The following is a 27,103-nucleotide window of genomic DNA, read 5'->3' as shown; positions in this document are numbered from 1 at the left end:
ATTGTCGAAACCCGGGATTGAAACAGGGACCTTTCGATCTTTAGTCGAACGCTCTCCCAACTGAGCTATTTCGGCCCGGCAGAAAACGAAACAAAACTTTCTCACACCTTTTTGAAAGAAAAGTTAAACCCCGGAAGGAATTGCCCCGCACACTCAGTCCTCATTTCGGGGCAATGAGCTCCGGATGTGTTCATGTAATGTATAATGATATTGAAAATCTTAATGCTCATGTTAACTTATCATTGCCCACGATCCAGGCACTCTCTGATTCCGGTATTGTGCACGTTGCTAAGTTGAAAATTTGCATTTTTCCGCACTGGCAATGAATTGACTGATAGCCGGGCTGTGATCAGCTCGGTTTGTTAGGGTGATGCCGCGCATGAACGTGCATGGAAGAATAATGATCATTTTGATTGTTCTCACACTGCACTTAAATGTTGGCAAACCGTACAGTGTCAATCAGCAATTGTAGTTCCATATGTTCATTTAATGTTCTGCTGAAGTGTTCATAAAGACACAAAGATTGCACACCAGGCAAGATCTCACAGTGCTGATGACACAGTGAAATATACTGGAGCGTTTATAACTGTTTCAGAACATAACATGTCAGCAAAATTCCCTGTTCTGTTCTCGGCACTGATGGATTGTGAAAGGGAGACGGGCCGAAGTCCTATTGAGCCGCACTGACCCCGAGCCAAGGTGAAATTAAAGCAGGTTCAGTCCTTAGCAGTGATATGATGAAGAGAGATAAGAGTCGCGAATCAACGTTTGTGACGGTGAATCTCGGTTAGATCAAAAACTCCATGAATTCTCTGCCGGGAAATTCAGATCTTGGAAATCACCTGTGAACGCTAAACATTGATATGCAGTGAGCCAATGTTCAATATAGAACGGGCCCAGGCCAAATGAATGCTCAAGGATAAATTATCAGTGCCCATGGTCCAGGCATTCCCTGATTCCAGTCTTGCACACGTTGCGAAGTTTAAAATGCTGAATATTTCCACAGTGGCAATGCATTGATTGATGATAAGCCCGAGTGCTGTGGCGCAAATAGGTACCTGGAAGACTAAAGATAGCCATGATTGGCAAAATTTACGTTGTCTATCAGCAATTGGAGTTCCACTTGTTGAGCGAGATCTTGTCATTTAGTGCAGATTTTAAAACAGAAGTGTCTGTTGTATCACGACACGCTGCTGAGGGTTGCGGCAACAACAGCGAGGTGAGCTGCAAGTTTGTTCAGGAACAGCATTGCATTTCGAAGCACCGAAAATACAATGTTCCCTGACCGGCAATAGAACCCGGACCGCGGCGGTGAAAGCGCCGAATCCTAACCACTAGACCACCAGGAAAGCTGCTGCAAATGTCTGTGCCAGCAAGCAGACCAACCCAGTCTTTCCTCCTTGCTGTTTCGAAATTCTCATCACATTCGCGCCAGGGAAATCTGTTCGCAGCAAATGGCAGTTTTTGTGGAGATTACCAAAGACATGTCCGCGCAATCACAGCGTTAAGTGCGGCTAGGCTTCCACTGAAATCCATTTCATTCTCTCCTTTTTCCGGGAATTTTCACTCTCGGTACCGTGTGAACATTTCATTTGGTGCTTTTGTCCTGAACTGCAGCCTTTTGCCCATCTCCGGGCGACAGAACCGTTCTAAATATCTGTTCTGCTTATAAACATTGACGGGAACAGGTCTCCAGTTCAGCGGTTATCAGCAAAGCAAGAAACACGTATAAACAGAAAGTTGTGCTCTGCACACCGTCGGCAAAGAAGCAATGGCAGTTATTCCAAATAATTGCCATCCCTTGGGATTCCGTGTGGATTTGTTTCGTTATAAAGATTTGATTGTAAAAGTTACTACTAACCGAATAAAAATTATGAAAAATTGGGATGGCCCATATGGGGATCGGGCCCGCGCTCTTGGCTTTATTAATACCACGCCCTAAACGACCGATTTAACCGGCAACAAAATGCCCCAGGGCTGCGTGAAAGCCCAGCCTGAGATGATTTTGTATCCGGCACACACTGGGTGATAGAGTTACTGCATAAGAATTGAACACATCGCATCGCTAAAACATTGTTCACTCTTCATATACAAAACTGGGCAGAGTATAAATAGAAAGTAACAGAAAAAAGCGCTGAATCTAAAAAAAATCATGTCGAAAATTAGTATCACGCAACCGCTGAACAGCCCATCCCTCAAGCACTGTCTCGATATCAAACCAGCTTCTCCCCTTAAAATGAAGGAAACGCAAAATCACCAGATATTGCCGAAACCCGGGATGAACCAGGGATCTTTCGATCTTTAGTCTAACGCTCTCCCAACTGAGCTATTTCGGCCCGGCAGAAAACGAAACAAAACTTTCTCACACCTTTTTGAAAGAAAACTTAAACCCCGGAAGGAATTGCCCCGCACACTCAGTCCTCATTTCGGGGCAATGAGCTCCGGATGTGTTCATGTAATGTATAATGATATTGAAAATCTTAATGCTCATGTTAACTTATCATTGCCCACGATCCAGGCACTCTCTGATTCCGGTATTGTGCACGTTGCTAAGTTGAAAATTTGCATTTTTCCGCACTGGCAATGAATTGACTGATCGCCGGGCTGTGATCAGCTCGGTTTGTTAGGGAGATGCCGCCCATGAACGTACATGGAAGAATAATGATCATTTTGATTGTTCACACACTGCACTTAAATGTTGGCAATCCGTACATTGTCAATCAGCAATTGTAGTTCCATATGTTCATTTAATGTTCTGCTGAAGTGTTCATAAAGACACAAAGATTGCACACCAGGCTAGATCTCACAGTGCTGAAGACACAGTGAAATATACTGGAGAGTTTATAACTGTTTCAGAACATAACATGTCAGCAAAATTCCCCTTCTGTTCTCGGAACTGATGGGTTGTGAAAGGGAGACGGGCCGAAGTCCTATTGAGCCGCACTGACCCCGAGCCAAAGTGAAATTAAAGCAGGTTCAGTCCTTAGCAGTGATATGATGAAGAGAGATAAGAGTCGCGAATCAATGTTAGTGATGGTGAATCTCGGTTAGATCAAAAACTCCATGAATTCTCTGGCGGGAAATTCAGATATTGGAAATCGCCTGAGAACTCTAAACATTGATATGCAGTGAGCCAATGTTCAATATAGAAGGGGCCCAGGCCAAATGAATGCTCAAGGATAAGTTATCAGTGCCCATGATCCAGGCATTCCCTGATTCCAGTCTTGCACACGTTGCGAAGTTTAAAATGCTGAATATTTCCACAGTGGCAATGCATTGATTGATGATAAGCCAGAGTGCTGTGGCGCAAATAGGTACCTGGAAGACTAAAGATAGCCATGATTAGCAAAATTTACGTTGTCTATCAGCAATTGGAGTTCCACTTGTTGAGCGAGATCTTGTCATTTAGTGCAGATTTTAAAACAGAAGTGTCTGTTGTATCACGACACGCTGCTGACGGTTGGGGCAACACCAGCGAGGTGAGCTGCAAGCTTCTTCAGGAACAGCATTGCATTCCGAAGCACCGCAAATACAATGTTCCCTGACCGGGAATCGAACCCGGGCCGCGGCGATGAAAGCGCCGAATCCTAACCACTAGACTACCAGGGAAGCTGCTGCAAATGTCTGTGCCAGCAAGCAGACCAACCCAGTCTTTCCTCCTTGCTGTTTCGAAATTCTCATCACATTCGGGCCAGGGAAATCTGTTCGCAGCAAATGGCAGTTTTTGTGGAGAACACCAAAGACATATCCGCGCAATCACAGCGTTAAGTGCGGATAGGCTTCCACTGAAATCCATTTCATTCTCTCCTTTTTCCGGGAATTTTCACTCTCGCTACCGTGTGAACATTTCATTTGGTGCTTTTGTCCTGAACTGCAGCCTTTTGCCCATCTCCGGGCGACAGAACCGTTCTAAATGTCTGTTCTGCTTATAACCATTGACGGGAACAGGTCTCCAGTTCAGCGGTTATCAGCAAAGCAAGAAACACGTATAAACAGAAAGTTGTGATCTGCACACCGTCGGCAAAGAAGCAATGGCTGTTATTCCAAATAATTGCCAACCCTTGGGATTCCGTGTGGATTTGTTTCGTTAAGAATATTTGATTGTAAAAGTTACTACTAACCGAATAAAAATTATGAAAAATTGGGATGGCCCATATGGGGATCGGGCCCGCGCTCTTGGCTTTATTAATACCACGCCCTAAACGACCGATTTAACCGGCAACAAAATGCCCCAGGGCTGCGTGAAAGCCCAGCCTGAGATGATTTTGTATCCGGCACACACTGGGTGATAGAGTTACTGCATAAGAATTGAACACATCGCATCGCTAAAACATTGTTCACTCTTCATATACAAAACTGGGCAGAGTATAAATAGAAAGTAACAGAAAAAGAGCACTGAATCTAAAAAAAATCATGTCGAAAATTAGTATCACGCAACCGCTGAACAGCCCATCCCTCAAGCACTGTCTCGATATCAAACCAGCTTCTCCCCTTAAAATGAAGGAAACGCAAAATCACCAGATATTGCCGAAACCCGGGATTGAACCAGGGACCTTTAGATCTTCAGTCTAACGCTCTCCCAACTGAGCTATTTCGGCCCGACAGAAAACGAAGCAAAACTTTCTCACACCTTTTTGAAAGAAAACTTAAACCCCGGAAGGAATTGCCCCGCACACTCAGTCCTCATTTCGCGGCAATGAGCTCCGGATGTGTTCATGTAATGTATAATGATATTGAAAATCTTAATGCTCATGTTAACTTATCATTGCCCACGATCCAGGCACTCTCTGATTCCGGTATTGTGCACGTTGCTAAGTTGAAAATTTGCATTTTTCCGCACTGGCAATGAATTGACTGATCGCCGGGCTGTGATCAGCTCGGTTTGTTAGGGTGATGCCGCGCATGAACGTACATGGAAGAATAATGATCATTTTGATTGTTCTCACACTGCACTTAAATGTTGGCAAACCGTACAGTGTCAATCAGCAATTGTAGTTCCATATGTTCATTAAATGTTCTGCTGAAATGTTCATAAAGACACAAAGATTGCACACCAGGCTAGATCTCACAGTGCTGAAGACACAGTGAAATATACTGGAGAGTTTGTAACTGTTTCAGAACATAACATGTCAGCAAAATTCCCTCTTCTGTTCTCGGCACTGATGGGTTGTGAAAGGGAGACGGGCCGAAGTCCTATTGAGCCGCACTGACCCCGAGCCAAAGTGAAATTAAAGCAGGTTCAGTCCTTAGCAGTGATATGATGAAGAGAGATAAGAGTCGCGAATCAATGTTAGTGATGGTGAATCTCGGTTAGATCAAAAACTCCATGAATTCTCTGGCGGGAAATTCAGATATTGGAAATCGCCTGAGAACTCTAAACATTGATATGCAGTGAGCCAATGTTCAATATAGAAGGGGCCCAGGCCAAATGAATGCTCAAGGATAAGTTATCAGTGCCCATGATCCAGGCATTCCCTGATTCCAGTCTTGCACACGTTGCGAAGTTTAAAATGCTGAATATTTCCACAGTGGCAATGCATTGATTGATGATAAGCCCGAGTGCTGTGGCGCAAATAGGTACCTGGAAGACTAAAGATAGCCATGATTGGCAAAATTTACGTTGTCTATCAGCAATTGGAGTTCCACTTGTTGAGCGAGATCTTGTCATTTAGTGCAGATTTTAAAACAGAAGTGTCTGTTGTATCACGACACGCTGCTGAGGGTTGCGGCAACAACAGCGAGGTGAGCTGCAAGTTTGTTCAGGAACAGCATTGCATTTCGAAGCACCGAAAATACAATGTTCCCTGACCGGCAATAGAACCCGGACCGCGGCGGTGAAAGCGCCGAATCCTAACCACTAGACCACCAGGAAAGCTGCTGCAAATGTCTGTGCCAGCAAGCAGACCAACCCAGTCTTTCCTCCTTGCTGTTTTTAAATTCTCATCACATTCGCGCCAGGGAAATCTGTTCGCAGCAAATGGCAGTTTTTGTGGAGAACACCAACGACATGTCCGCGCAATCACAGCGTTAAGTGCGGCTAGGCTTCCACTGAAATCCATTTCATTCTCTCCTTTTTCCGGGAATTTTCACTCTCGGTACCGTGTGAACATTTCATTTGGTGCTTTTGTCCTGAACTGCAGTCTTTTGCCCATCTCCGGGCGACAGAACCGTTCTAAATGTCTGTTCTGCTTATAACCATTGACGGGAACAGGTCTCCAGTTCAGCGGTTATCAGCAAAGCAAGAAACACGTATAAACAGAAAGTTGTGCTCTGCACACCGTCGGCAAAGAAGCAATGGCAGTTATTCCAAATAATTGCCATCCCTTGGGATACCGTGTGGATTTGTTTCGTTATAAAGATTTGATTGTAAAAGTTACTACTAACCGAATAAAAATTATGAAAAATTGGGATGGCCCATATGGGGATCGGGCCCGCGCTCTTGGCTTTATTAATACCACGCCCTAAACGACCGATTTAACCGGCAACAAAATGCCCCAGGGCTGCGTGAAAGCCCAGCCTGAGATGATTTTGTATCCGGCACACACTGGGTGATAGAGTTACTGCATAAGAATTGAACACATCGCATCGCTAAAACATTGTTCACTCTTCATATACAAAACTGGGCAGAGTATAAATAGAAAGTAACAGAAAAAAGCGCTGAATCTAAAAAAAATCATGTCGAAAATTAGTATCACGCAACCGCTGAACAGCCCATCCCTCAAGCACTGTCTCGATATCAAACCAGCTTCTCCCCTTAAAATGAAGGAAACGCAAAATCACCAGATATTGTCGAAACCCGGGATTGAAACAGGGACCTTTCGATCTTTAGTCGAACGCTCTCCCAACTGAGCTATTTCGGCCCGGCAGAAAACGAAACAAAACTTTCTCACACCTTTTTGAAAGAAAACTTAAACCCCGGAAGGAATTGCCCCGCACACTCAGTCCTCATTTCGGGGCAATGAGCTCCGGATGTGTTCATGTAATGTATAATGATATTGAAAATCTTAATGCTCATGTTAACTTATCATTGCCCACGATCCAGGCACTCTCTGATTCCGGTATTGTGCACGTTGCTAAGTTGAAAATTTGCATTTTTCCGCACTGGCAATGAATTGACTGATAGCCGGGCTGTGATCAGCTCGGTTTGTTAGGGTGATGCCGCGCATGAACGTGCATGGAAGAATAATGATCATTTTGATTGTTCTCACACTGCACTTAAATGTTGGCAAACCGTACAGTGTCAATCAGCAATTGTAGTTCCATATGTTCATTTAATGTTCTGCTGAAGTGTTCATAAAGACACAAAGATTGCACACCAGGCAAGATCTCACAGTGCTGATGACACAGTGAAATATACTGGAGCGTTTATAACTGTTTCAGAACATAACATGTCAGCAAAATTCCCTGTTCTGTTCTCGGCACTGATGGATTGTGAAAGGGAGACGGGCCGAAGTCCTATTGAGCCGCACTGACCCCGAGCCAAGGTGAAATTAAAGCAGGTTCAGTCCTTAGCAGTGATATGATGAAGAGAGATAAGAGTCGCGAATCAACGTTTGTGACGGTGAATCTCGGTTAGATCAAAAACTCCATGAATTCTCTGCCGGGAAATTCAGATCTTGGAAATCACCTGTGAACGCTAAACATTGATATGCAGTGAGCCAATGTTCAATATAGAAGGGGCCCAGGCCAAATGAATGCTCAAGGATAAATTATCAGTGCCCATGGTCCAGGCATTCCCTGATTCCAGTCTTGCACACGTTGCGAAGTTTAAAATGCTGAATATTTCCACAGTGGCAATGCATTGATTGATGATAAGCCCGAGTGCTGTGGCGCAAATAGGTACCTGGAAGACTAAAGATAGCCATGATTGGCAAAATTTACGTTGTCTATCAGCAATTGGAGTTCCACTTGTTGAGCGAGATCTTGTCATTTAGTGCAGATTTTAAAACAGAAGTGTCTGTTGTATCACGACACGCTGCTGAGGGTTGCGGCAACAACAGCGAGGTGAGCTGCAAGTTTGTTCAGGAACAGCATTGCATTTCGAAGCACCGAAAATACAATGTTCCCTGACCGGCAATAGAACCCGGACCGCGGCGGTGAAAGCGCCGAATCCTAACCACTAGACCACCAGGAAAGCTGCTGCAAATGTCTGTGCCAGCAAGCAGACCAACCCAGTCTTTCCTCCTTGCTGTTTCGAAATTCTCATCACATTCGCGCCAGGGAAATCTGTTCGCAGCAAATGGCAGTTTTTGTGGAGATTACCAAAGACATGTCCGCGCAATCACAACGTTAAGTGCGGCTAGGCTTCCACTGAAATCCATTTCATTCTCTCCTTTTTCCGGGAATTTTCACTCTCGGTACCGTGTGAACATTTCATTTGGTGCTTTTGTCCTGAACTGCAGCCTTTTGCCCATCTCCGGGCGACAGAACCGTTCTAAATATCTGTTCTGCTTATAAACATTGACGGGAACAGGTCTCCAGTTCAGCGGTTATCAGCAAAGCAAGAAACACGTATAAACAGAAAGTTGTGCTCTGCACACCGTCGGCAAAGAAGCAATGGCAGTTATTCCAAATAATTGCCATCCCTTGGGATTCCGTGTGGATTTGTTTCGTTATAAAGATTTGATTGTAAAAGTTACTACTAACCGAATAAAAATTATGAAAAATTGGGATGGCCCATATGGGGATCGGGCCCGCGCTCTTGGCTTTATTAATACCACGCCCTAAACGACCGATTTAACCGGCAACAAAATGCCCCAGGGCTGCGTGAAAGCCCAGCCTGAGATGATTTTGTATCCGGCACACACTGGGTGATAGAGTTACTGCATAAGAATTGAACACATCGCATCGCTAAAACATTGTTCACTCTTCATATACAAAACTGGGCAGAGTATAAATAGAAAGTAACAGAAAAAAGCGCTGAATCTAAAAAAAATCATGTCGAAAATTAGTATCACGCAACCGCTGAACAGCCCATCCCTCAAGCACTGTCTCGATATCAAACCAGCTTCTCCCCTTAAAATGAAGGAAACGCAAAATCACCAGATATTGCCGAAACCCGGGATTGAACCAGGGATCTTTCGATCTTTAGTCTAACGCTCTCCCAACTGAGCTATTTCGGCCCGGCAGAAAACGAAACAAAACTTTCTCACACCTTTTTGAAAGAAAACTTAAACCCCGGAAGGAATTGCCCCGCACACTCAGTCCTCATTTCGGGGCAATGAGCTCCGGATGTGTTCATGTAATGTATAATGATATTGAAAATCTTAATGCTCATGTTAACTTATCATTGCCCACGATCCAGGCACTCTCTGATTCCGGTATTGTGCACGTTGCTAAGTTGAAAATTTGCATTTTTCCGCACTGGCAATGAATTGACTGATAGCCGGGCTGTGATCAGCTCGGTTTGTTAGGGAGATGCCGCCCATGAACGTACATGGAAGAATAATGATCATTTTGATTGTTCACACACTGCACTTAAATGTTGGCAATCCGTACAGTGTCAATCAGCAATTGTAGTTCCATATGTTCATTTAATGTTCTGCTGAAGTGTTCATAAAGACACAAAGATTGCACACCAGGCTAGATCTCACAGTGCTGAAGACACAGTGAAATATACTGGAGAGTTTATAACTGTTTCAGAACATAACATGTCAGCAAAATTCCCCTTCTGTTCTCGGCACTGATGGGTTGTGAAAGGGAGACGGGCCGAAGTCCTATTGAGCCGCACTGACCCCGAGCCAAAGTGAAATTAAAGCAGGTTCAGTCCTTAGCAGTGATATGATGAAGAGAGATAAGAGTCGCGAATCAATGTTAGTGATGGTGAATCTCGGTTAGATCAAAAACTCCATGAATTCTCTGGCGGGAAATTCAGATATTGGAAATCGCCTGAGAACTCTAAACATTGATATGCAGTGAGCCAATGTTCAATATAGAAGGGGCCCAGGCCAAATGAATGCTCAAGGATAAGTTATCAGTGCCCATGATCCAGGCATTCCCTGATTCCAGTCTTGCACACGTTGCGAAGTTTAAAATGCTGAATATTTCCACAGTGGCAATGCATTGATTGATGATAAGCCCGAGTGCTGTGGCGCAAATAGGTACCTGGAAGACTAAAGATAGCCATGATTGGCAAAATTTACGTTGTCTATCAGCAATTGGAGTTCCACTTGTTGAGCGAGATCTTGTCATTTAGTGCAGATTTTAAAACAGAAGTGTCTGTTGTATCACGACACGCTGCTGACGGTTGGGGCAACACCAGCGAGGTGAGCTGCAAGCTTCTTCAGGAACAGCATTGCATTTCGAAGCACCGCAAATACAATGTTCCCTGACCGGGAATCGAACCCGGGCCGCGGCGATGAAAGCGCCGAATCCTAACCACTAGACTACCAGGGAAGCTGCTGCAAATGTCTGTGCCAGCAAGCAGACCAACCCAGTCTTTCCTCCTTGCTGTTTCGAAATTCTCATCACATTCGGGCCAGGGAAATCTGTTCGCAGCAAATGGCAGTTTTTGTGGAGAACACCAACGACATGTCCGCGCAATCACAGCGTTAAGTGCGGCTAGGCTTCCACTGAAATCCATTTCATTCTCTCCTTTTTCCGGGAATTTTCACTCTCGGTACCGTGTGAACATTTCATTTGGTGCTTTTGTCCTGAACTGCAGTCTTTTGCCCATATCCGGGCGACAGAACCGTTCTAAATGTCTGTTCTGCTTATAACCATTGACGGGAACAGGTCTCCAGTTCAGCGGTTATCAGCAAAGCAAGAAACACGTATAAACAGAAAGTTGTGCTCTGCACACCGTCGGCAAAGAAGCAATGGCAGTTATTCCAAATAATTGCCATCCCTTGGGATTCCGTGTGGATTTGTTTCGTTATAAAGATTTGATCGTAAAAGTTACTACTAACCGAATAAAAATTATGAAAAATTGGGATGGCCCATATGGGGATCGGGCCCGCGCTCTTGGCTTTATTAATACCACGCCCTAAACGACCGATTTAACCGGCAACAAAATGCCCCAGGGCTGCGTGAAAGCCCAGCCTGAGATGATTTTGTATCCGGCACACACTGGGTGATAGAGTTACTGCATAAGAATTGAACACATCGCATCGCTAAAACATTGTTCACTCTTCATATACAAAACTGGGCAGAGTATAAATAGAAAGTAACAGAAAAAAGCGCTGAATCTAAAAAAAATCATGTCGAAAATTAGTATCACGCAACCGCTGAACAGCCCATCCCTCAAGCACTGTCTCGATATCAAACCAGCTTCTCCCCTTAAAATGAAGGAAACGCAAAATCACCAGATATTGTCGAAACCCGGGATTGAAACAGGGACCTTTCGATCTTTAGTCGAACGCTCTCCCAACTGAGCTATTTCGGCCCGGCAGAAAACGAAACAAAACTTTCTCACACCTTTTTGAAAGAAAAGTTAAACCCCGGAAGGAATTGCCCCGCACACTCAGTCCTCATTTCGGGGCAATGAGCTCCGGATGTGTTCATGTAATGTATAATGATATTGAAAATCTTAATGCTCATGTTAACTTATCATTGCCCACGATCCAGGCACTCTCTGATTCCGGAATTGTGCACGTTGCTAAGTTGAAAATTTGCATTTTTCCGCACTGGCAATGAATTGACTGATAGCCGGGCTGTGATCAGCTCGGTTTGTTAGGGTGATGCCGCGCATGAACGTGCATGGAAGAATAATGATCATTTTGATTGTTCTCACACTGCACTTAAATGTTGGCAAACCGTACAGTGTCAATCAGCAATTGTAGTTCCATATGTTCATTTAATGTTCTGCTGAAGTGTTCATAAAGACACAAAGATTGCACACCAGGCAAGATCTCACAGTGCTGATGACACAGTGAAATATACTGGAGCGTTTATAACTGTTTCAGAACATAACATGTCAGCAAAATTCCCTGTTCTGTTCTCGGCACTGATGGATTGTGAAAGGGAGACGGGCCGAAGTCCTATTGAGCCGCACTGACCCCGAGCCAAGGTGAAATTAAAGCAGGTTCAGTCCTTAGCAGTGATATGATGAAGAGAGATAAGAGTCGCGAATCAACGTTTGTGACGGTGAATCTCGGTTAGATCAAAAACTCCATGAATTCTCTGCCGGGAAATTCAGATCTTGGAAATCACCTGTGAACGCTAAACATTGATATGCAGTGAGCCAATGTTCAATATAGAAGGGGCCCAGGCCAAATGAATGCTCAAGGATAAATTATCAGTGCCCATGGTCCAGGCATTCCCTGATTCCAGTCTTGCACACGTTGCGAAGTTTAAAATGCTGAATATTTCCACAGTGGCAATGCATTGATTGATGATAAGCCCGAGTGCTGTGGCGCAAATAGGTACCTGGAAGACTAAAGATAGCCATGATTGGCAAAATTTACGTTGTCTATCAGCAATTGGAGTTCCACTTGTTGAGCGAGATCTTGTCATTTAGTGCAGATTTTAAAACAGAAGTGTCTGTTGTATCACGACACGCTGCTGAGGGTTGCGGCAACAACAGCGAGGTGAGCTGCAAGTTTGTTCAGGAACAGCATTGCATTTCGAAGCACCGAAAATACAATGTTCCCGGACCGGCAATAGAACCCGGACCGCGGCGGTGAAAGCGCCGAATCCTAACCACTAGACCACCAGGAAAGCTGCTGCAAATGTCTGTGCCAGCAAGCAGACCAACCCAGTCTTTCCTCCTTGCTGTTTCGAAATTCTCATCACATTCGCGCCAGGGAAATCTGTTCGCAGCAAATGGCAGTTTTTGTGGAGATTACCAAAGACATGTCCGCGCAATCACAGCGTTAAGTGCGGCTAGGCTTCCACTGAAATCCATTTCATTCTCTCCTTTTTCCGGGAATTTTCACTCTCGGTACCGTGTGAACATTTCATTTGGTGCTTTTGTCCTGAACTGCAGCCTTTTGCCCATCTCCGGGCGACAGAACCGTTCTAAATATCTGTTCTGCTTATAAACATTGACGGGAACAGGTCTCCAGTTCAGCGGTTATCAGCAAAGCAAGAAACACGTATAAACAGAAAGTTGTGCTCTGCACACCGTCGGCAAAGAAGCAATGGCAGTTATTCCAAATAATTGCCATCCCTTGGGATTCCGTGTGGATTTGTTTCGTTATAAAGATTTGATTGTAAAAGTTACTACTAACCGAATAAAAATTATGAAAAATTGGGATGGCCCATATGGGGATCGGGCCCGCGCTCTTGGCTTTATTAATACCACGCCCTAAACGACCGATTTAACCGGCAACAAAATGCCCCAGGGCTGCGTGAAAGCCCAGCCTGAGATGATTTTGTATCCGGCACACACTGGGTGATAGAGTTAGTGCATAAGAATTGAACACATCGCATCGCTAAAACATTGTTCACTCTTCATATACAAAACTGGGCAGAGTATAAATAGAAAGTAACAGAAAAAAGCGCTGAATCTAAAAAAAATCATGTCGAAAATTAGTATCACGCAACCGCTGAACAGCCCATCCCTCAAGCACTGTCTCGACATCAAACCAGCTTCTCCCCTTAAAATGAAGGAAACGCAAAATCACCAGATATTGCCGAAACCCGGGATTGAACCAGGGATCTTTCGATCTTTAGTCTAACGCTCTCCCAACTGAGCTATTTCGGCCCGGCAGAAAACGAAACAAAACTTTCTCACACCTTTTTGAAAGAAAACTTAAACCCCGGAAGGAATTGCCCCGCACACTCAGTCCTCATTTCGGGGCAATGAGCTCCGGATGTGTTCATGTAATGTATAATGATATTGAAAATCTTAATGCTCATGTTAACTTATCATTGCCCACGATCCAGGCACTCTCTGATTCCGGTATTGTGCACGTTGCTAAGTTGAAAATTTGCATTTTTCCGCACTGGCAATGAATTGACTGATAGCCGGGCTGTGATCAGCTCGGTTTGTTAGGGAGATGCCGCCCATGAACGTACATGGAAGAATAATGATCATTTTGATTGTTCACACACTGCACTTAAATGTTGGCAATCCGTACAGTGTCAATCAGCAATTGTAGTTCCATATGTTCATTTAATGTTCTGCTGAAGTGTTCATAAAGACACAAAGATTGCACACCAGGCTAGATCTCACAGTGCTGAAGACACAGTGAAATATACTGGAGAGTTTATAACTGTTTCAGAACATAACATGTCAGCAAAATTCCCCTTCTGTTCTCGGCACTGATGGGTTGTGAAAGGGAGACGGGCCGAAGTCCTATTGAGCCGCACTGACCCCGAGCCAAAGTGAAATTAAAGCAGGTTCAGTCCTTAGCAGTGATATGATGAAGAGAGATAAGAGTCGCGAATCAATGTTAGTGATGGTGAATCTCGGTTAGATCAAAAACTCCATGAATTCTCTGGCGGGAAATTCAGATATTGGAAATCGCCTGAGAACTCTAAACATTGATATGCAGTGAGCCAATGTTCAATATAGAAGGGGCCCAGGCCAAATGAATGCTCAAGGATAAGTTATCAGTGCCCATGATCCAGGCATTCCCTGATTCCAGTCTTGCACACGTTGCGAAGTTTAAAATGCTGAATATTTCCACAGTGGCAATGCATTGATTGATGATAAGCCCGAGTGCTGTGGCGCAAATAGGTACCTGGAAGACTAAAGATAGCCATGATTGGCAAAATTTACGTTGTCTATCAGCAATTGGAGTTCCACTTGTTGAGCGAGATCTTGTCATTTAGTGCAGATTTTAAAACAGAAGTGTCTGTTGTATCACGACACGCTGCTGACGGTTGGGGCAACACCAGCGAGGTGAGCTGCAAGCTTCTTCAGGAACAGCATTGCATTTCGAAGCACCGCAAATACAATGTTCCCTGACCGGGAATCGAACCCGGGCCGCGGCGATGAAAGCGCCGAATCCTAACCACTAGACTACCAGGGAAGCTGCTGCAAATGTCTGTGCCAGCAAGCAGACCAACCCAGTCTTTCCTCCTTGCTGTTTCGAAATTCTCATCACATTCGGGCCAGGGAAATCTGTTCGCAGCAAATGGCAGTTTTTGTGGAGAACACCAACGACATGTCCGCGCAATCACAGCGTTAAGTGCGGCTAGGCTTCCACTGAAATCCATTTCATTCTCTCCTTTTTCCGGGAATTTTCACTCTCGGTACCGTGTGAACATTTCATTTGGTGCTTTTGTCCTGAACTGCAGTCTTTTGCCCATCTCCGGGCGACAGAACCGTTCTAAATGTCTGTTCTGCTTATAACCATTGACGGGAACAGGTCTCCAGTTCAGCGGTTATCAGCAAAGCAAGAAACACGTATAAACAGAAAGTTGTGCTCTGCACACCGTCGGCAAAGAAGCAATGGCAGTTATTCCAAATAATTGCCATCCCTTGGGATTCCGTGTGGATTTGTTTCGTTATAAAGATTTGATCGTAAAAGTTACTACTAACCGAATAAAAATTATGAAAAATTGGGATGGCCCATATGGGGATCGGGCCCGCGCTCTTGGCTTTATTAATACCACGCCCTAAACGACCGATTTAACCGGCAACAAAATGCCCCAGGGCTGCGTGAAAGCCCAGCCTGAGATGATTTTGTATCCGGCACACACTGGGTGATAGAGTTACTGCATAAGAATTGAACACATCGCATCGCTAAAACATTGTTCACTCTTCATATACAAAACTGGGCAGAGTATAAATAGAAAGTAACAGAAAAAAGCGCTGAATCTAAAAAAAATCATGTCGAAAATTAGTATCACGCAACCGCTGAACAGCCCATCCCTCAAGCACTGTCTCGATATCAAACCAGCTTCTCCCCTTAAAATGAAGGAAACGCAAAATCACCAGATATTGTCGAAACCCGGGATTGAAACAGGGACCTTTCGATCTTTAGTCGAACGCTCTCCCAACTGAGCTATTTCGGCCCGGCAGAAAACGAAACAAAACTTTCTCACACCTTTTTGAAAGAAAAGTTAAACCCCGGAAGGAATTGCCCCGCACACTCAGTCCTCATTTCGGGGCAATGAGCTCCGGATGTGTTCATGTAATGTATAATGATATTGAAAATCTTAATGCTCATGTTAACTTATCATTGCCCACGATCCAGGCACTCTCTGATTCCGGTATTGTGCACGTTGCTAAGTTGAAAATTTGCATTTTTCCGCACTGGCAATGAATTGACTGATAGCCGGGCTGTGATCAGCTCGGTTTGTTAGGGTGATGCCGCGCATGAACGTGCATGGAAGAATAATGATCATTTTGATTGTTCTCACACTGCACTTAAATGTTGGCAAACCGTACAGTGTCAATCAGCAATTGTAGTTCCATATGTTCATTTAATGTTCTGCTGAAGTGTTCATAAAGACACAAAGATTGCACACCAGGCAAGATCTCACAGTGCTGATGACACAGTGAAATATACTGGAGCGTTTATAACTGTTTCAGAACATAACATGTCAGCAAAATTCCCTGTTCTGTTCTCGGCACTGATGGATTGTGAAAGGGAGACGGGCCGAAGTCCTATTGAGCCGCACTGACCCCGAGCCAAGGTGAAATTAAAGCAGGTTCAGTCCTTAGCAGTGATATGATGAAGAGAGATAAGAGTCGCGAATCAACGTTTGTGACGGTGAATCTCGGTTAGATCAAAAACTCCATGAATTCTCTGCCGGGAAATTCAGATCTTGGAAATCACCTGTGAACGCTAAACATTGATATGCAGTGAGCCAATGTTCAATATAGAAGGGGCCCAGGCCAAATGAATGCTCAAGGATAAATTATCAGTGCCCATGGTCCAGGCATTCCCTGATTCCAGTCTTGCACACGTTGCGAAGTTTAAAATGCTGAATATTTCCACAGTGGCAATGCATTGATTGATGATAAGCCCGAGTGCTGTGGCGCAAATAGGTACCTGGAAGACTAAAGATAGCCATGATTGGCAAAATTTACGTTGTCTATCAGCAATTGGAGTTCCACTTGTTGAGCGAGATCTTGTCATTTAGTGCAGATTTTAAAACAGAAGTGTCTGTTGTATCACGACACGCTGCTGAGGGTTGCGGCAACAACAGCGAGGTGAGCTGCAAGTTTGTTCAGGAACAGCATTGCATTTCGAAGCACCGAAAATACAATGTTCCCGGACCGGCAATAGAACCCGGACCGCGGCGGTGAAAGCGCCGAATCCTAACCACTAGACCACCAGGAAAGCTGCTGCAAATGTCTGTGCCAGCAAGCAGACCAACCCAGTCTTTCCTCCTTGCTGTTTCGAAATTCTCATCACATTCGCGCCAGGGAAATCTGTTCGCAGCAAATGGCAGTTTTTGTGGAGATTACCAAAGACATGTCCGCGCAATCACAGCGTTAAGTGCGGCTAGGCTTCCACTGAAATCCATTTCATTCTCTCCTTTTTCCGGGAATTTTCACTCTCGGTACCGTGTGAACATTTCATTTGGTGCTTTTGTCCTGAACTGCAGCCTTTTGCCCATCTCCGGGCGACAGAACCGTTCTAAATATCTGTTCTGCTTATAAACATTGACGGGAACAGGTCTCCAGTTCAGCGGTTATCAGCAAAGCAAGAAACACGTATAAACAGAAAGTTGTGCTCTGCACACCGTCGGCAAAGAAGCAATGGCAGTTATTCCAAATAATTGCCATCCCTTGGGATTCCGTGTGGATTTGTTTCGTTATAAAGATTTGATTGTAAAAGTTACTACTAACCGAATAAAAATTATGAAAAATTGGGATGGCCCATATGGGGATCGGGCCCGCGCTCTTGGCTTTATTAATACCACGCCCTAAACGACCGATTTAACCGGCAACAAAATGCCCCAGGGCTGCGTGAAAGCCCAGCCTGAGATGATTTTGTATCCGGCACACACTGGGTGATAGAGTTAGTGCATAAGAATTGAACACATCGCATCGCTAAAACATTGTTCACTCTTCATATACAAAACTGGGCAGAGTATAAATAGAAAGTAACAGAAAAAAGCGCTGAATCTAAAAAAAATCATGTCGAAAATTAGTATCACGCAACCGCTGAACAGCCCATCCCTCAAGCACTGTCTCGACATCAAACCAGCTTCTCCCCTTAAAATGAAGGAAACGCAAAATCACCAGATATTGCCGAAACCCGGGATTGAACCAGGGATCTTTCGATCTTTAGTCTAACGCTCTCCCAACTGAGCTATTTCGGCCCGGCAGAAAACGAAACAAAACTTTCTCACACCTTTTTGAAAGAAAACATAAACCCCGGAAGGAATTGCCCCGCACACTCAGTCCTCATTTCGGGGCAATGAGCTCCGGATGTGTTCATGTAATGTATAATGATATTGAAAATCTTAATGCTCATGTTAACTTATCATTGCCCACGATCCAGGCACTCTCTGATTCCGGTATTGTGCACGTTGCTAAGTTGAAAATTTGCATTTTTCCGCACTGGCAATGAATTGACTGATAGCCGGGCTGTGATCAGCTCGGTTTGTTAGGGAGATGCCGCCCATGAACGTACATGGAAGAATAATGATCATTTTGATTGTTCACACACTGCACTTAAATGTTGGCAATCCGTACAGTGTCAATCAGCAATTGTAGTTCCATATGTTCATTTAATGTTCTGCTGAAGTGTTCATAAAGACACAAAGATTGCACACCAGGCTAGATCTCACAGTGCTGAAGACACAGTGAAATATACTGGAGAGTTTATAACTGTTTCAGAACATAACATGTCAGCAAAATTCCCCTTCTGTTCTCGGCACTGATGGGTTGTGAAAGGGAGACGGGCCGAAGTCCTATTGAGCCGCACTGACCCCGAGCCAAAGTGAAATTAAAGCAGGTTCAGTCCTTAGCAGTGATATGATGAAGAGAGATAAGAGTCGCGAATCAATGTTAGTGATGGTGAATCTCGGTTAGATCAAAAACTCCATGAATTCTCTGGCGGGAAATTCAGATATTGGAAATCGCCTGAGAACTCTAAACATTGATATGCAGTGAGCCAATGTTCAATATAGAAGGGGCCCAGGCCAAATGAATGCTCAAGGATAAGTTATCAGTGCCCATGATCCAGGCATTCCCTGATTCCAGTCTTGCACACGTTGCGAAGTTTAAAATGCTGAATATTTCCACAGTGGCAATGCATTGATTGATGATAAGTCAGAGTGCTGTGGCGCAAATAGGTACCTGGAAGACTAAAGATAGCCATGATTGGCAAAATTTACGTTGTCTATCAGCAATTGGAGTTCCACTTGTTGAGCGAGATCTTGTCATTTAGTGCAGATTTTAAAACAGCAGTGTCTGTTGTATCACGACACGCTGCTGACGGTTGGGGCAACAACAGCGAGGTGAGCTGCAAGCTTCTTCAGGAACAGCATTGCATTTCGAAGCACCGCAAATACAATGTTCCCTGACCGGGAATCGAACCCGGGCCGCGGCGATGAAAGCGCCGAATCCTAACCACTAGACTACCAGGGAAGCTGCTGCAAATGTCTGTGCCAGCAAGCAGACCAACCCAGTCTTTCCTCCTTGCTGTTTCGAAATTCTCATCACATTCGGGCCAGGGAAATCTGTTCGCAGCAAATGGCAGTTTTTGTGGAGAACACCAAAGACATATCCGCGCAATCACAGCGTTAAGTGCGGATAGGCTTCCACTGAAATCCATTTCATTCTCTCATTTTTCCGGGAATTTTCACTCTCGCTACCGTGTGAACATTTCATTTGGTGCTTTTGTCCTGAACTGCAGCCTTTTGCCCATCTCCGGGCGACAGAACCGTTCTAAATGTCTGTTCTGCTTATAACCATTGACGGGAACAGGTCTCCAGTTCAGCGGTTATCAGCAAAGCAAGAAACACGTATAAACAGAAAGTTGTGATCTGCACACCGTCGGCAAAGAAGCAATGGCTGTTATTCCAAATAATTGCCAACCCTTGGGATTCCGTGTGGATTTGTTTCGTTAAGAATATTTGATTGTAAAAGTTACTACTAACCGAATAAAAATTATGAAAAATTGGGATGGCCCATATGGGGATCGGGCCCGCGCTCTTGGCTTTATTAATACCACGCCCTAAACGACCGATTTAACCGGCAACAAAATGCCCCAGGGCTGCGTGAAAGCCCAGCCTGAGATGATTTTGTATCCGGCACACACTGGGTGATAGAGTTACTGCATAAGAATTGAACACATCGCATCGCTAAAACATTGTTCACTCTTCATATACAAAACTGGGCAGAGTATAAATAGAAAGTAACAGAAAAAAGCGCTGAATCTAAAAAAAATCATGTCGAAAATTAGTATCACGCAACCGCTGAACAGCCCATCCCTCAAGCACTGTCTCGATATCAAACCAGCTTCTCCCCTTAAAATGAAGGAAACGCAAAATCACCAGATATTGTCGAAACCCGGGATTGAAACAGGGACCTTTCGATCTTTAGTCGAACGCTCTCCCAACTGAGCTATTTCGGCCCGGCAGAAAACGAAACAAAACTTTCTCACACCTTTTTGAAAGAAAAGTTAAACCCCGGAAGGAATTGCCCCGCACACTCAGTCCTCATTTCGGGGCAATGAGCTCCGGATGTGTTCATGTAATGTATAATGATATTGAAAATCTTAATGCTCATGTTAACTTATCATTGCCCACGATCCAGGCACTCTCTGATTCCGGTATTGTGCACGTTGCTAAGTTGAAAATTTGCATTTTTCCGCACTGGCAATGAATTGACTGATAGCCGGGCTGTGATCAGCTCGGTTTGTTAGGGTGATGCCGCGCATGAACGTGCATGGAAGAATAATGATCATTTTGATTGTTCTCACACTGCACTTAAATGTTGGCAAACCGTACAGTGTCAATCAGCAATTGTAGTTCCATATGTTCATTTAATGTTCTGCTGAAGTGTTCATAAAGACACAAAGATTGCACACCAGGCAAGATCTCACAGTGCTGATGACACAGTGAAATATACTGGAGCGTTTGTAACTGTTTCAGAACATAACATGTCAGCAAAATTCCCTGTTCTGTTCTCGGCACTGATGGATTGTGAAAGGGAGACGGGCCGAAGTCCTATTGAGCCGCACTGACCCCGAGCCAAGGTGAAATTAAAGCAGGTTCAGTCCTTAGCAGTGATATGATGAAGAGAGATAAGAGTCGCGAATCAACGTTTGTGACGGTGAATCTCGGTTAGATCAAAAACTCCATGAATTCTCTGCCGGGAAATTCAGATCTTGGAAATCACCTGTGAACGCTAAACATTGATATGCAGTGAGCCAATGTTCAATATAGAAGGGGCCCAGGCCAAATGAATGCTCAAGGATAAATTATCAGTGCCCATGGTCCAGGCATTCCCTGATTCCAGTCTTGCACACGTTGCGAAGTTTAAAATGCTGAATATTTCCACAGTGGCAATGCATTGATTGATGATAAGCCCGAGTGCTGTGGCGCAAATAGGTACCTGGAAGACTAAAGATAGCCATGATTGGCAAAATTTACGTTGTCTATCAGCAATTGGAGTTCCACTTGTTGAGCGAGATCTTGTCATTTAGTGCAGATTTTAAAACAGAAGTGTCTGTTGTATCACGACTCGCTGCTGAGGGTTGCGGCAACAACAGCGAGGTGAGCTGCAAGTTTGTTCAGGAACAGCATTGCATTTCGAAGCACCGAAAATACAATGTTCCCTGACCGGCAATAGAACCCGGACCGCGGCGGTGAAAGCGCCGAATCCTAACCACTAGACCACCAGGAAAGCTGCTGCAAATGTCTGTGCCAGCAAGCAGACCAACCCAGTCTTTCCTCCTTGCTGTTTCGAAATTCTCATCACATTCGCGCCAGGGAAATCTGTTCGCAGCAAATGGCAGTTTTTGTGGAGATTACCAAAGACATGTCCGCGCAATCACAGCGTTAAGTGCGGCTAGGCTTCCACTGAAATCCATTTCATTCTCTCCTTTTTCCGGGAATTTTCACTCTCGGTACCGTGTGAACATTTCATTTGGTGCTTTTGTCCTGAACTGCAGCCTTTTGCCCATCTCCGGGCGACAGAACCGTTCTAAATATCTGTTCTGCTTATAAACATTGACGGGAACAGGTCTCCAGTTCAGCGGTTATCAGCAAAGCAAGAAACACGTATAAACAGAAAGTTGTGCTCTGCACACCGTCGGCAAAGAAGCAATGGCAGTTATTCCAAATAATTGCCATCCCTTGGGATTCCGTGTGGATTTGTTTCGTTATAAAGATTTGATTGTAAAAGTTACTACTAACCGAATAAAAATTATGAAAAATTGGGATGGCCCATATGGGGATCGGGCCCGCGCTCTTGGCTTTATTAATACCACGCCCTAAACGACCGATTTAACCGGCAACAAAATGCCCCAGGGCTGCGTGAAAGCCCAGCCTGAGATGATTTTGTATCCGGCACACACTGGGTGATAGAGTTACTGCATAAGAATTGAACACATCGCATCGCTAAAACATTGTTCACACTTCATATACAAAACTGGGCAGAGTATAAATAGAAAGTAACAGAAAAAAGCGCTGAATCTAAAAAAAATCATGTCGAAAATTAGTATCACGCAACCGCTGAACAGCCCATCCCTCAAGCACTGTCTCGATATCAAACCAGCTTCTCCCCTTAAAATGAAGGAAACGCAAAATCACCAGATATTGCCGAAACCCGGGATTGAACCAGGGATCTTTCGATCTTTAGTCTAACGCTATCCCAACTGAGCTATTTCGGCCCGGCAGAAAACGAAACAAAACTTTCTCACACCTTTTTGAAAGAAAACTTAAACCCCGGAAGGAATTGCCCCGCACACTCAGTCCTCATTTCGGGGCAATGAGCTCCGGATGTGTTCATGTAATGTATAATGATATTGAAAATCTTAATGCTCATGTTAACTTATCATTGCCCACGATCCAGGCACTCTCTGATTCCGGTATTGTGCACGTTGCTAAGTTGAAAATTTGCATTTTTCCGCACTGGCAATGAATTGACTGATAGCCGGGCTGTGATCAGCTCGGTTTGTTAGGGAGATGCCGCCCATGAACGTACATGGAAGAATAATGATCATTTTGATTGTTCACACACTGCACTTAAATGTTGGCAATCCGTACAGTGTCAATCAGCAATTGTAGTTCCATATGTTCATTTAATGTTCTGCTGAAGTGTTCATAAAGACACAAAGATTGCACACCAGGCTAGATCTCACAGTGCTGAAGACACAGTGAAATATACTGGAGAGTTTATAACTGTTTCAGAACATAACATGTCAGCAAAATTCCCCTTCTGTTCTCGGCACTGATGGGTTGTGAAAGGGAGACGGGCCGAAGTCCTATTGAGCCGCACTGACCCCGAGCCAAAGTGAAATTAAAGCAGGTTCAGTCCTTAGCAGTGATATGATGAAGAGAGATAAGAGTCGCGAATCAATGTTAGTGATGGTGAATCTCGGTTAGATCAAAAACTCCATGAATTCTCTGGCGGGAAATTCAGATATTGGAAATCGCCTGAGAACTCTAAACATTGATATGCAGTGAGCCAATGTTCAATATAGAAGGGGCCCAGGCCAAATGAATGCTCAAGGATAAGTTATCAGTGCCCATGATCCAGGCATTCCCTGATTCCAGTCTTGCACACGTTGCGAAGTTTAAAATGCTGAATATTTCCACAGTGGCAATGCATTGATTGATGATAAGCCCGAGTGCTGTGGCGCAAATAGGTACCTGGAAGACTAAAGATAGCCATGATTGGCAAAATTTACGTTGTCTATCAGCAATTGGAGTTCCACTTGTTGAGCGAGATCTTGTCATTTAGTGCAGATTTTAAAACAGAAGTGTCTGTTGTATCACGACACGCTGCTGACGGTTGGGGCAACACCAGCGAGGTGAGCTGCAAGCTTCTTCAGGAACAGCATTGCATTTCGAAGCACCGCAAATACAATGTTCCCTGACCGGGAATCGAACCCGGGCCGCGGCGATGAGAGCGCCGAATCCTAACCACTAGACTACCAGGGAAGCTGCTGCAAATGTCTGTGCCAGCAAGCAGACCAACCCAGTCTTTCCTCCTTGCTGTTTCGAAATTCTCATCACATTCGGGCCAGGGAAATCTGTTCGCAGCAAATGGCAGTTTTTGTGGAGAACACCAACGACATGTCCGCGCAATCACAGCGTTAAGTGCGGCTAGGCTTCCACTGAAATCCATTTCATTCTCTCCTTTTTCCGGGAATTTTCACTCTCGGTACCGTGTGAACATTTCATTTGGTGCTTTTGTCCTGAACTGCAGTCTTTTGCCCATCTCCGGGCGACAGAACCGTTCTAAATGTCTGTTCTGCTTATAACCATTGACGGGAACAGGTCTCCAGTTCAGCGGTTATCAGCAAAGCAAGAAACACGTATAAACAGAAAGTTGTGCTCTGCACACCGTCGGCAAAGAAGCAATGGCAGTTATTCCAAATAATTGCCATCCCTTGGGATTCCGTGTGGATTTGTTTCGTTATAAAGATTTGATTGTAAAAGTTACTACTAACCGAATAAAAATTATGAAAAATTGGGATGGCCCATATGGGGATCGGGCCCGCGCTCTTGGCTTTATTAATACCACGCCCTAAACGACCGATTTAACCGGCAACAAAATGCCCCAGGGCTGCGTGAAAGCCCAGCCTGAGATGATTTTGTATCCGGCACACACTGGGTGATAGAGTTACTGCATAAGAATTGAACACATCGCATCGCTAAAACATTGTTCACTCTTCATATACAAAACTGGGCAGAGTATAAATAGAAAGTAACAGAAAAAAGCGCTGAATCTAAAAAAAATCATGTCGAAAATTAGTATCACGCAACCGCTGAACAGCCCATCCCTCAAGCACTGTCTCGATATCAAACCAGCTTCTCCCCTTAAAATGAAGGTAACGCAAAATCACCAGATATTGTCGAAACCCGGGATTGAAACAGGGACCTTTCGATCTTTAGTCGAACGCTCTCCCAACTGAGCTATTTCGGCCCGGCAGAAAACGAAACAAAACTTTCTCACACCTTTTTGAAAGAAAAGTTAAACCCCGGAAGGAATTGCCCCGCACACTCAGTCCTCATTTCGGGGCAATGAGCTCCGGATGTGTTCATGTAATGTATAATGATATTGAAAATCTTAATGCTCATGTTAACTTATCATTGCCCACGATCCAGGCACTCTCTGATTCCGGTATTGTGCACGTTGCCAAGTTGAAAATTTGCATTTTTCCGCACTGGCAATGAATTGACTGATAGCCGGGCTGTGATCAGCTCGGTTTGTTAGGGTGATGCCGCGCATGAACGTGCATGGAAGAATAATGATCATTTTGATTGTTCTCACACTGCACTTAAATGTTGGCAAACCGTACAGTGTCAATCAGCAATTGTAGTTCCATATGTTCATTTAATGTTCTGCTGAAGTGTTCATAAAGACACAAAGATTGCACACCAGGCAAGATCTCACAGTGCTGATGACACAGTGAAATATACTGGAGCGTTTATAACTGTTTCAGAACATAACATGTCAGCAAAATTCCCTGTTCTGTTCTCGGCACTGATGGATTGTGAAAGGGAGACGGGCCGAAGTCCTATTGAGCCGCACTGACCCCGAGCCAAGGTGAAATTAAAGCAGGTTCAGTCCTTAGCAGTGATATGATGAAGAGAGATAAGAGTCGCGAATCAACGTTTGTGACGGTGAATCTCGGTTAGATCAAAAACTCCATGAATTCTCTGCCGGGAAATTCAGATCTTGGAAATCACCTGTGAACGCTAAACATTGATATGCAGTGAGCCAATGTTCAATATAGAAGGGGCCCAGGCCAAATGAATGCTCAAGGATAAATTATCAGTGCCCATGGTCCAGGCATTCCCTGATTCCAGTCTTGCACACGTTGCGAAGTTTAAAATGCTGAATATTTCCACAGTGGCAATGCATTGATTGATGATAAGCCCGAGTGCTGTGGCGCAAATAGGTACCTGGAAGACTAAAGATAGCCATGATTGACAAAATTTACGTTGTCTATCAGCAATTGGAGTTCCACTTGTTGAGCGAGATCTTGTCATTTAGTGCAGATTTTAAAACAGAAGTGTCTGTTGTATCACGACACGCTGCTGAGGGTTGCGGCAACAACAGCGAGGTGAGCTGCAAGTTTGTTCAGGAACAGCATTGCATTTCGAAGCACCGAAAATACAATGTTCCCTGACCGGCAATAGAACCCGGACCGCGGCTGTGAAAGCGCCGAATCCTAACCACTAGACCACCAGGAAAGCTGCTGCAAATGTCTGTGCCAGCAAGCAGACCAACCCAGTCTTTCCTCCTTGCTGTTTCGAAATTCTCATCACATTCGCGCCAGGGAAATCTGTTCGCAGCAAATGGCAGTTTTTGTGGAGATTACCAAAGACATGTCCGCGCAATCACAGCGTTAAGTGCGGCTAGGCTTCCACTGAAATCCATTTCATTCTCTCCTTTTTCCGGGAATTTTCACTCTCGGTACCGTGTGAACATTTCATTTGGTGCTTTTGTCCTGAACTGCAGCCTTTTGCCCATCTCCGGGCGACAGAACCGTTCTAAATATCTGTTCTGCTTATAAACATTGACGGGAACAGGTCTCCAGTTCAGCGGTTATCAGCAAAGCAAGAAACACGTATAAACAGAAAGTTGTGCTCTGCACACCGTCGGCAAAGAAGCAATGGCAGTTATTCCAAATAATTGCCATCCCTTGGGATTCCGTGTGGATTTGTTTCGTTATAAAGATTTGATTGTAAAAGTTACTACTAACCGAATAAAAATTATGAAAAATTGGGATGGCCCATATGGGGATCGGGCCCGCGCTCTTGGCTTTATTAATACCACGCCCTAAACGACCGATTTAACCGGCAACAAAATGCCCCAGGGCTGCGTGAAAGCCCAGCCTGAGATGATTTTGTATCCGGCACACACTGGGTGATAGAGTTACTGCATAAGAATTGAACACATCGCATCGCTAAAACATTGTTCACTCTTCATATACAAAACTGGGCAGAGTATAAATAGAAAGTAACAGAAAAAAGCGCTGAATCTAAAAAAAATCATGTCGAAAATTAGTATCACGCAACCGCTGAACAGCCCATCCCTCAAGCACTGTCTCGATATCAAACCAGCTTC

General features: G+C 44.5%; 1 protein-coding gene and 17 non-coding genes across 18 annotated transcripts in view; 1 reads left to right on the top strand and 17 right to left on the bottom strand.

The window, feature by feature from the left end:
- The window catches only part of LOC139257944 (zinc finger protein 850-like), a gene marked incomplete at its 5' end in the record, with an annotated part of 812,458 nt that overhangs the window by 345,809 nt on the left and 439,546 nt on the right, over positions 1 to 27,103 (top strand). The window lies entirely within an intron of this gene.
- trnaf-aaa (transfer RNA phenylalanine (anticodon AAA)) lies at positions 3 to 75 on the bottom strand. Its single transcript has one exon. It is a non-coding gene; the product is annotated as a tRNA-Phe (tRNA).
- Positions 2,265 to 2,336, bottom strand: trnaf-aaa (transfer RNA phenylalanine (anticodon AAA)). The gene has a single exon. It is a non-coding gene; the product is annotated as a tRNA-Phe (tRNA).
- trnae-uuc (transfer RNA glutamic acid (anticodon UUC)) lies at positions 3,538 to 3,609 on the bottom strand. The gene has a single exon. It is a non-coding gene; the product is annotated as a tRNA-Glu (tRNA).
- On the bottom strand, positions 4,526 to 4,598 carry trnaf-gaa (transfer RNA phenylalanine (anticodon GAA)). The gene has a single exon. It is a non-coding gene; the product is annotated as a tRNA-Phe (tRNA).
- On the bottom strand, positions 6,788 to 6,860 carry trnaf-aaa (transfer RNA phenylalanine (anticodon AAA)). Its single transcript has one exon. It is a non-coding gene; the product is annotated as a tRNA-Phe (tRNA).
- trnaf-aaa (transfer RNA phenylalanine (anticodon AAA)) lies at positions 9,050 to 9,122 on the bottom strand. The gene has a single exon. It is a non-coding gene; the product is annotated as a tRNA-Phe (tRNA).
- Positions 10,324 to 10,395, bottom strand: trnae-uuc (transfer RNA glutamic acid (anticodon UUC)). The gene has a single exon. It is a non-coding gene; the product is annotated as a tRNA-Glu (tRNA).
- On the bottom strand, positions 11,311 to 11,383 carry trnaf-aaa (transfer RNA phenylalanine (anticodon AAA)). Its single transcript has one exon. It is a non-coding gene; the product is annotated as a tRNA-Phe (tRNA).
- trnaf-aaa (transfer RNA phenylalanine (anticodon AAA)) lies at positions 13,573 to 13,645 on the bottom strand. Its single transcript has one exon. It is a non-coding gene; the product is annotated as a tRNA-Phe (tRNA).
- Positions 14,847 to 14,918, bottom strand: trnae-uuc (transfer RNA glutamic acid (anticodon UUC)). The gene has a single exon. It is a non-coding gene; the product is annotated as a tRNA-Glu (tRNA).
- Positions 15,834 to 15,906, bottom strand: trnaf-aaa (transfer RNA phenylalanine (anticodon AAA)). The gene has a single exon. It is a non-coding gene; the product is annotated as a tRNA-Phe (tRNA).
- On the bottom strand, positions 18,096 to 18,168 carry trnaf-aaa (transfer RNA phenylalanine (anticodon AAA)). The gene has a single exon. It is a non-coding gene; the product is annotated as a tRNA-Phe (tRNA).
- On the bottom strand, positions 19,370 to 19,441 carry trnae-uuc (transfer RNA glutamic acid (anticodon UUC)). The gene has a single exon. It is a non-coding gene; the product is annotated as a tRNA-Glu (tRNA).
- Positions 20,357 to 20,429, bottom strand: trnaf-aaa (transfer RNA phenylalanine (anticodon AAA)). Its single transcript has one exon. It is a non-coding gene; the product is annotated as a tRNA-Phe (tRNA).
- Positions 22,619 to 22,691, bottom strand: trnaf-aaa (transfer RNA phenylalanine (anticodon AAA)). The gene has a single exon. It is a non-coding gene; the product is annotated as a tRNA-Phe (tRNA).
- trnae-cuc (transfer RNA glutamic acid (anticodon CUC)) lies at positions 23,893 to 23,964 on the bottom strand. The gene has a single exon. It is a non-coding gene; the product is annotated as a tRNA-Glu (tRNA).
- On the bottom strand, positions 24,880 to 24,952 carry trnaf-aaa (transfer RNA phenylalanine (anticodon AAA)). The gene has a single exon. It is a non-coding gene; the product is annotated as a tRNA-Phe (tRNA).

The sequence above is a fragment of the Pristiophorus japonicus genome, unplaced genomic scaffold (genome assembly GCF_044704955.1).
Source record: "Pristiophorus japonicus isolate sPriJap1 unplaced genomic scaffold, sPriJap1.hap1 HAP1_SCAFFOLD_94, whole genome shotgun sequence".
Lineage (NCBI taxonomy): Eukaryota > Metazoa > Chordata > Chondrichthyes > Pristiophoridae > Pristiophorus > Pristiophorus japonicus.
Note: the sequence above shows the minus strand (reverse complement) of the source record. Positions and strands in the feature narration are given on the sequence as shown.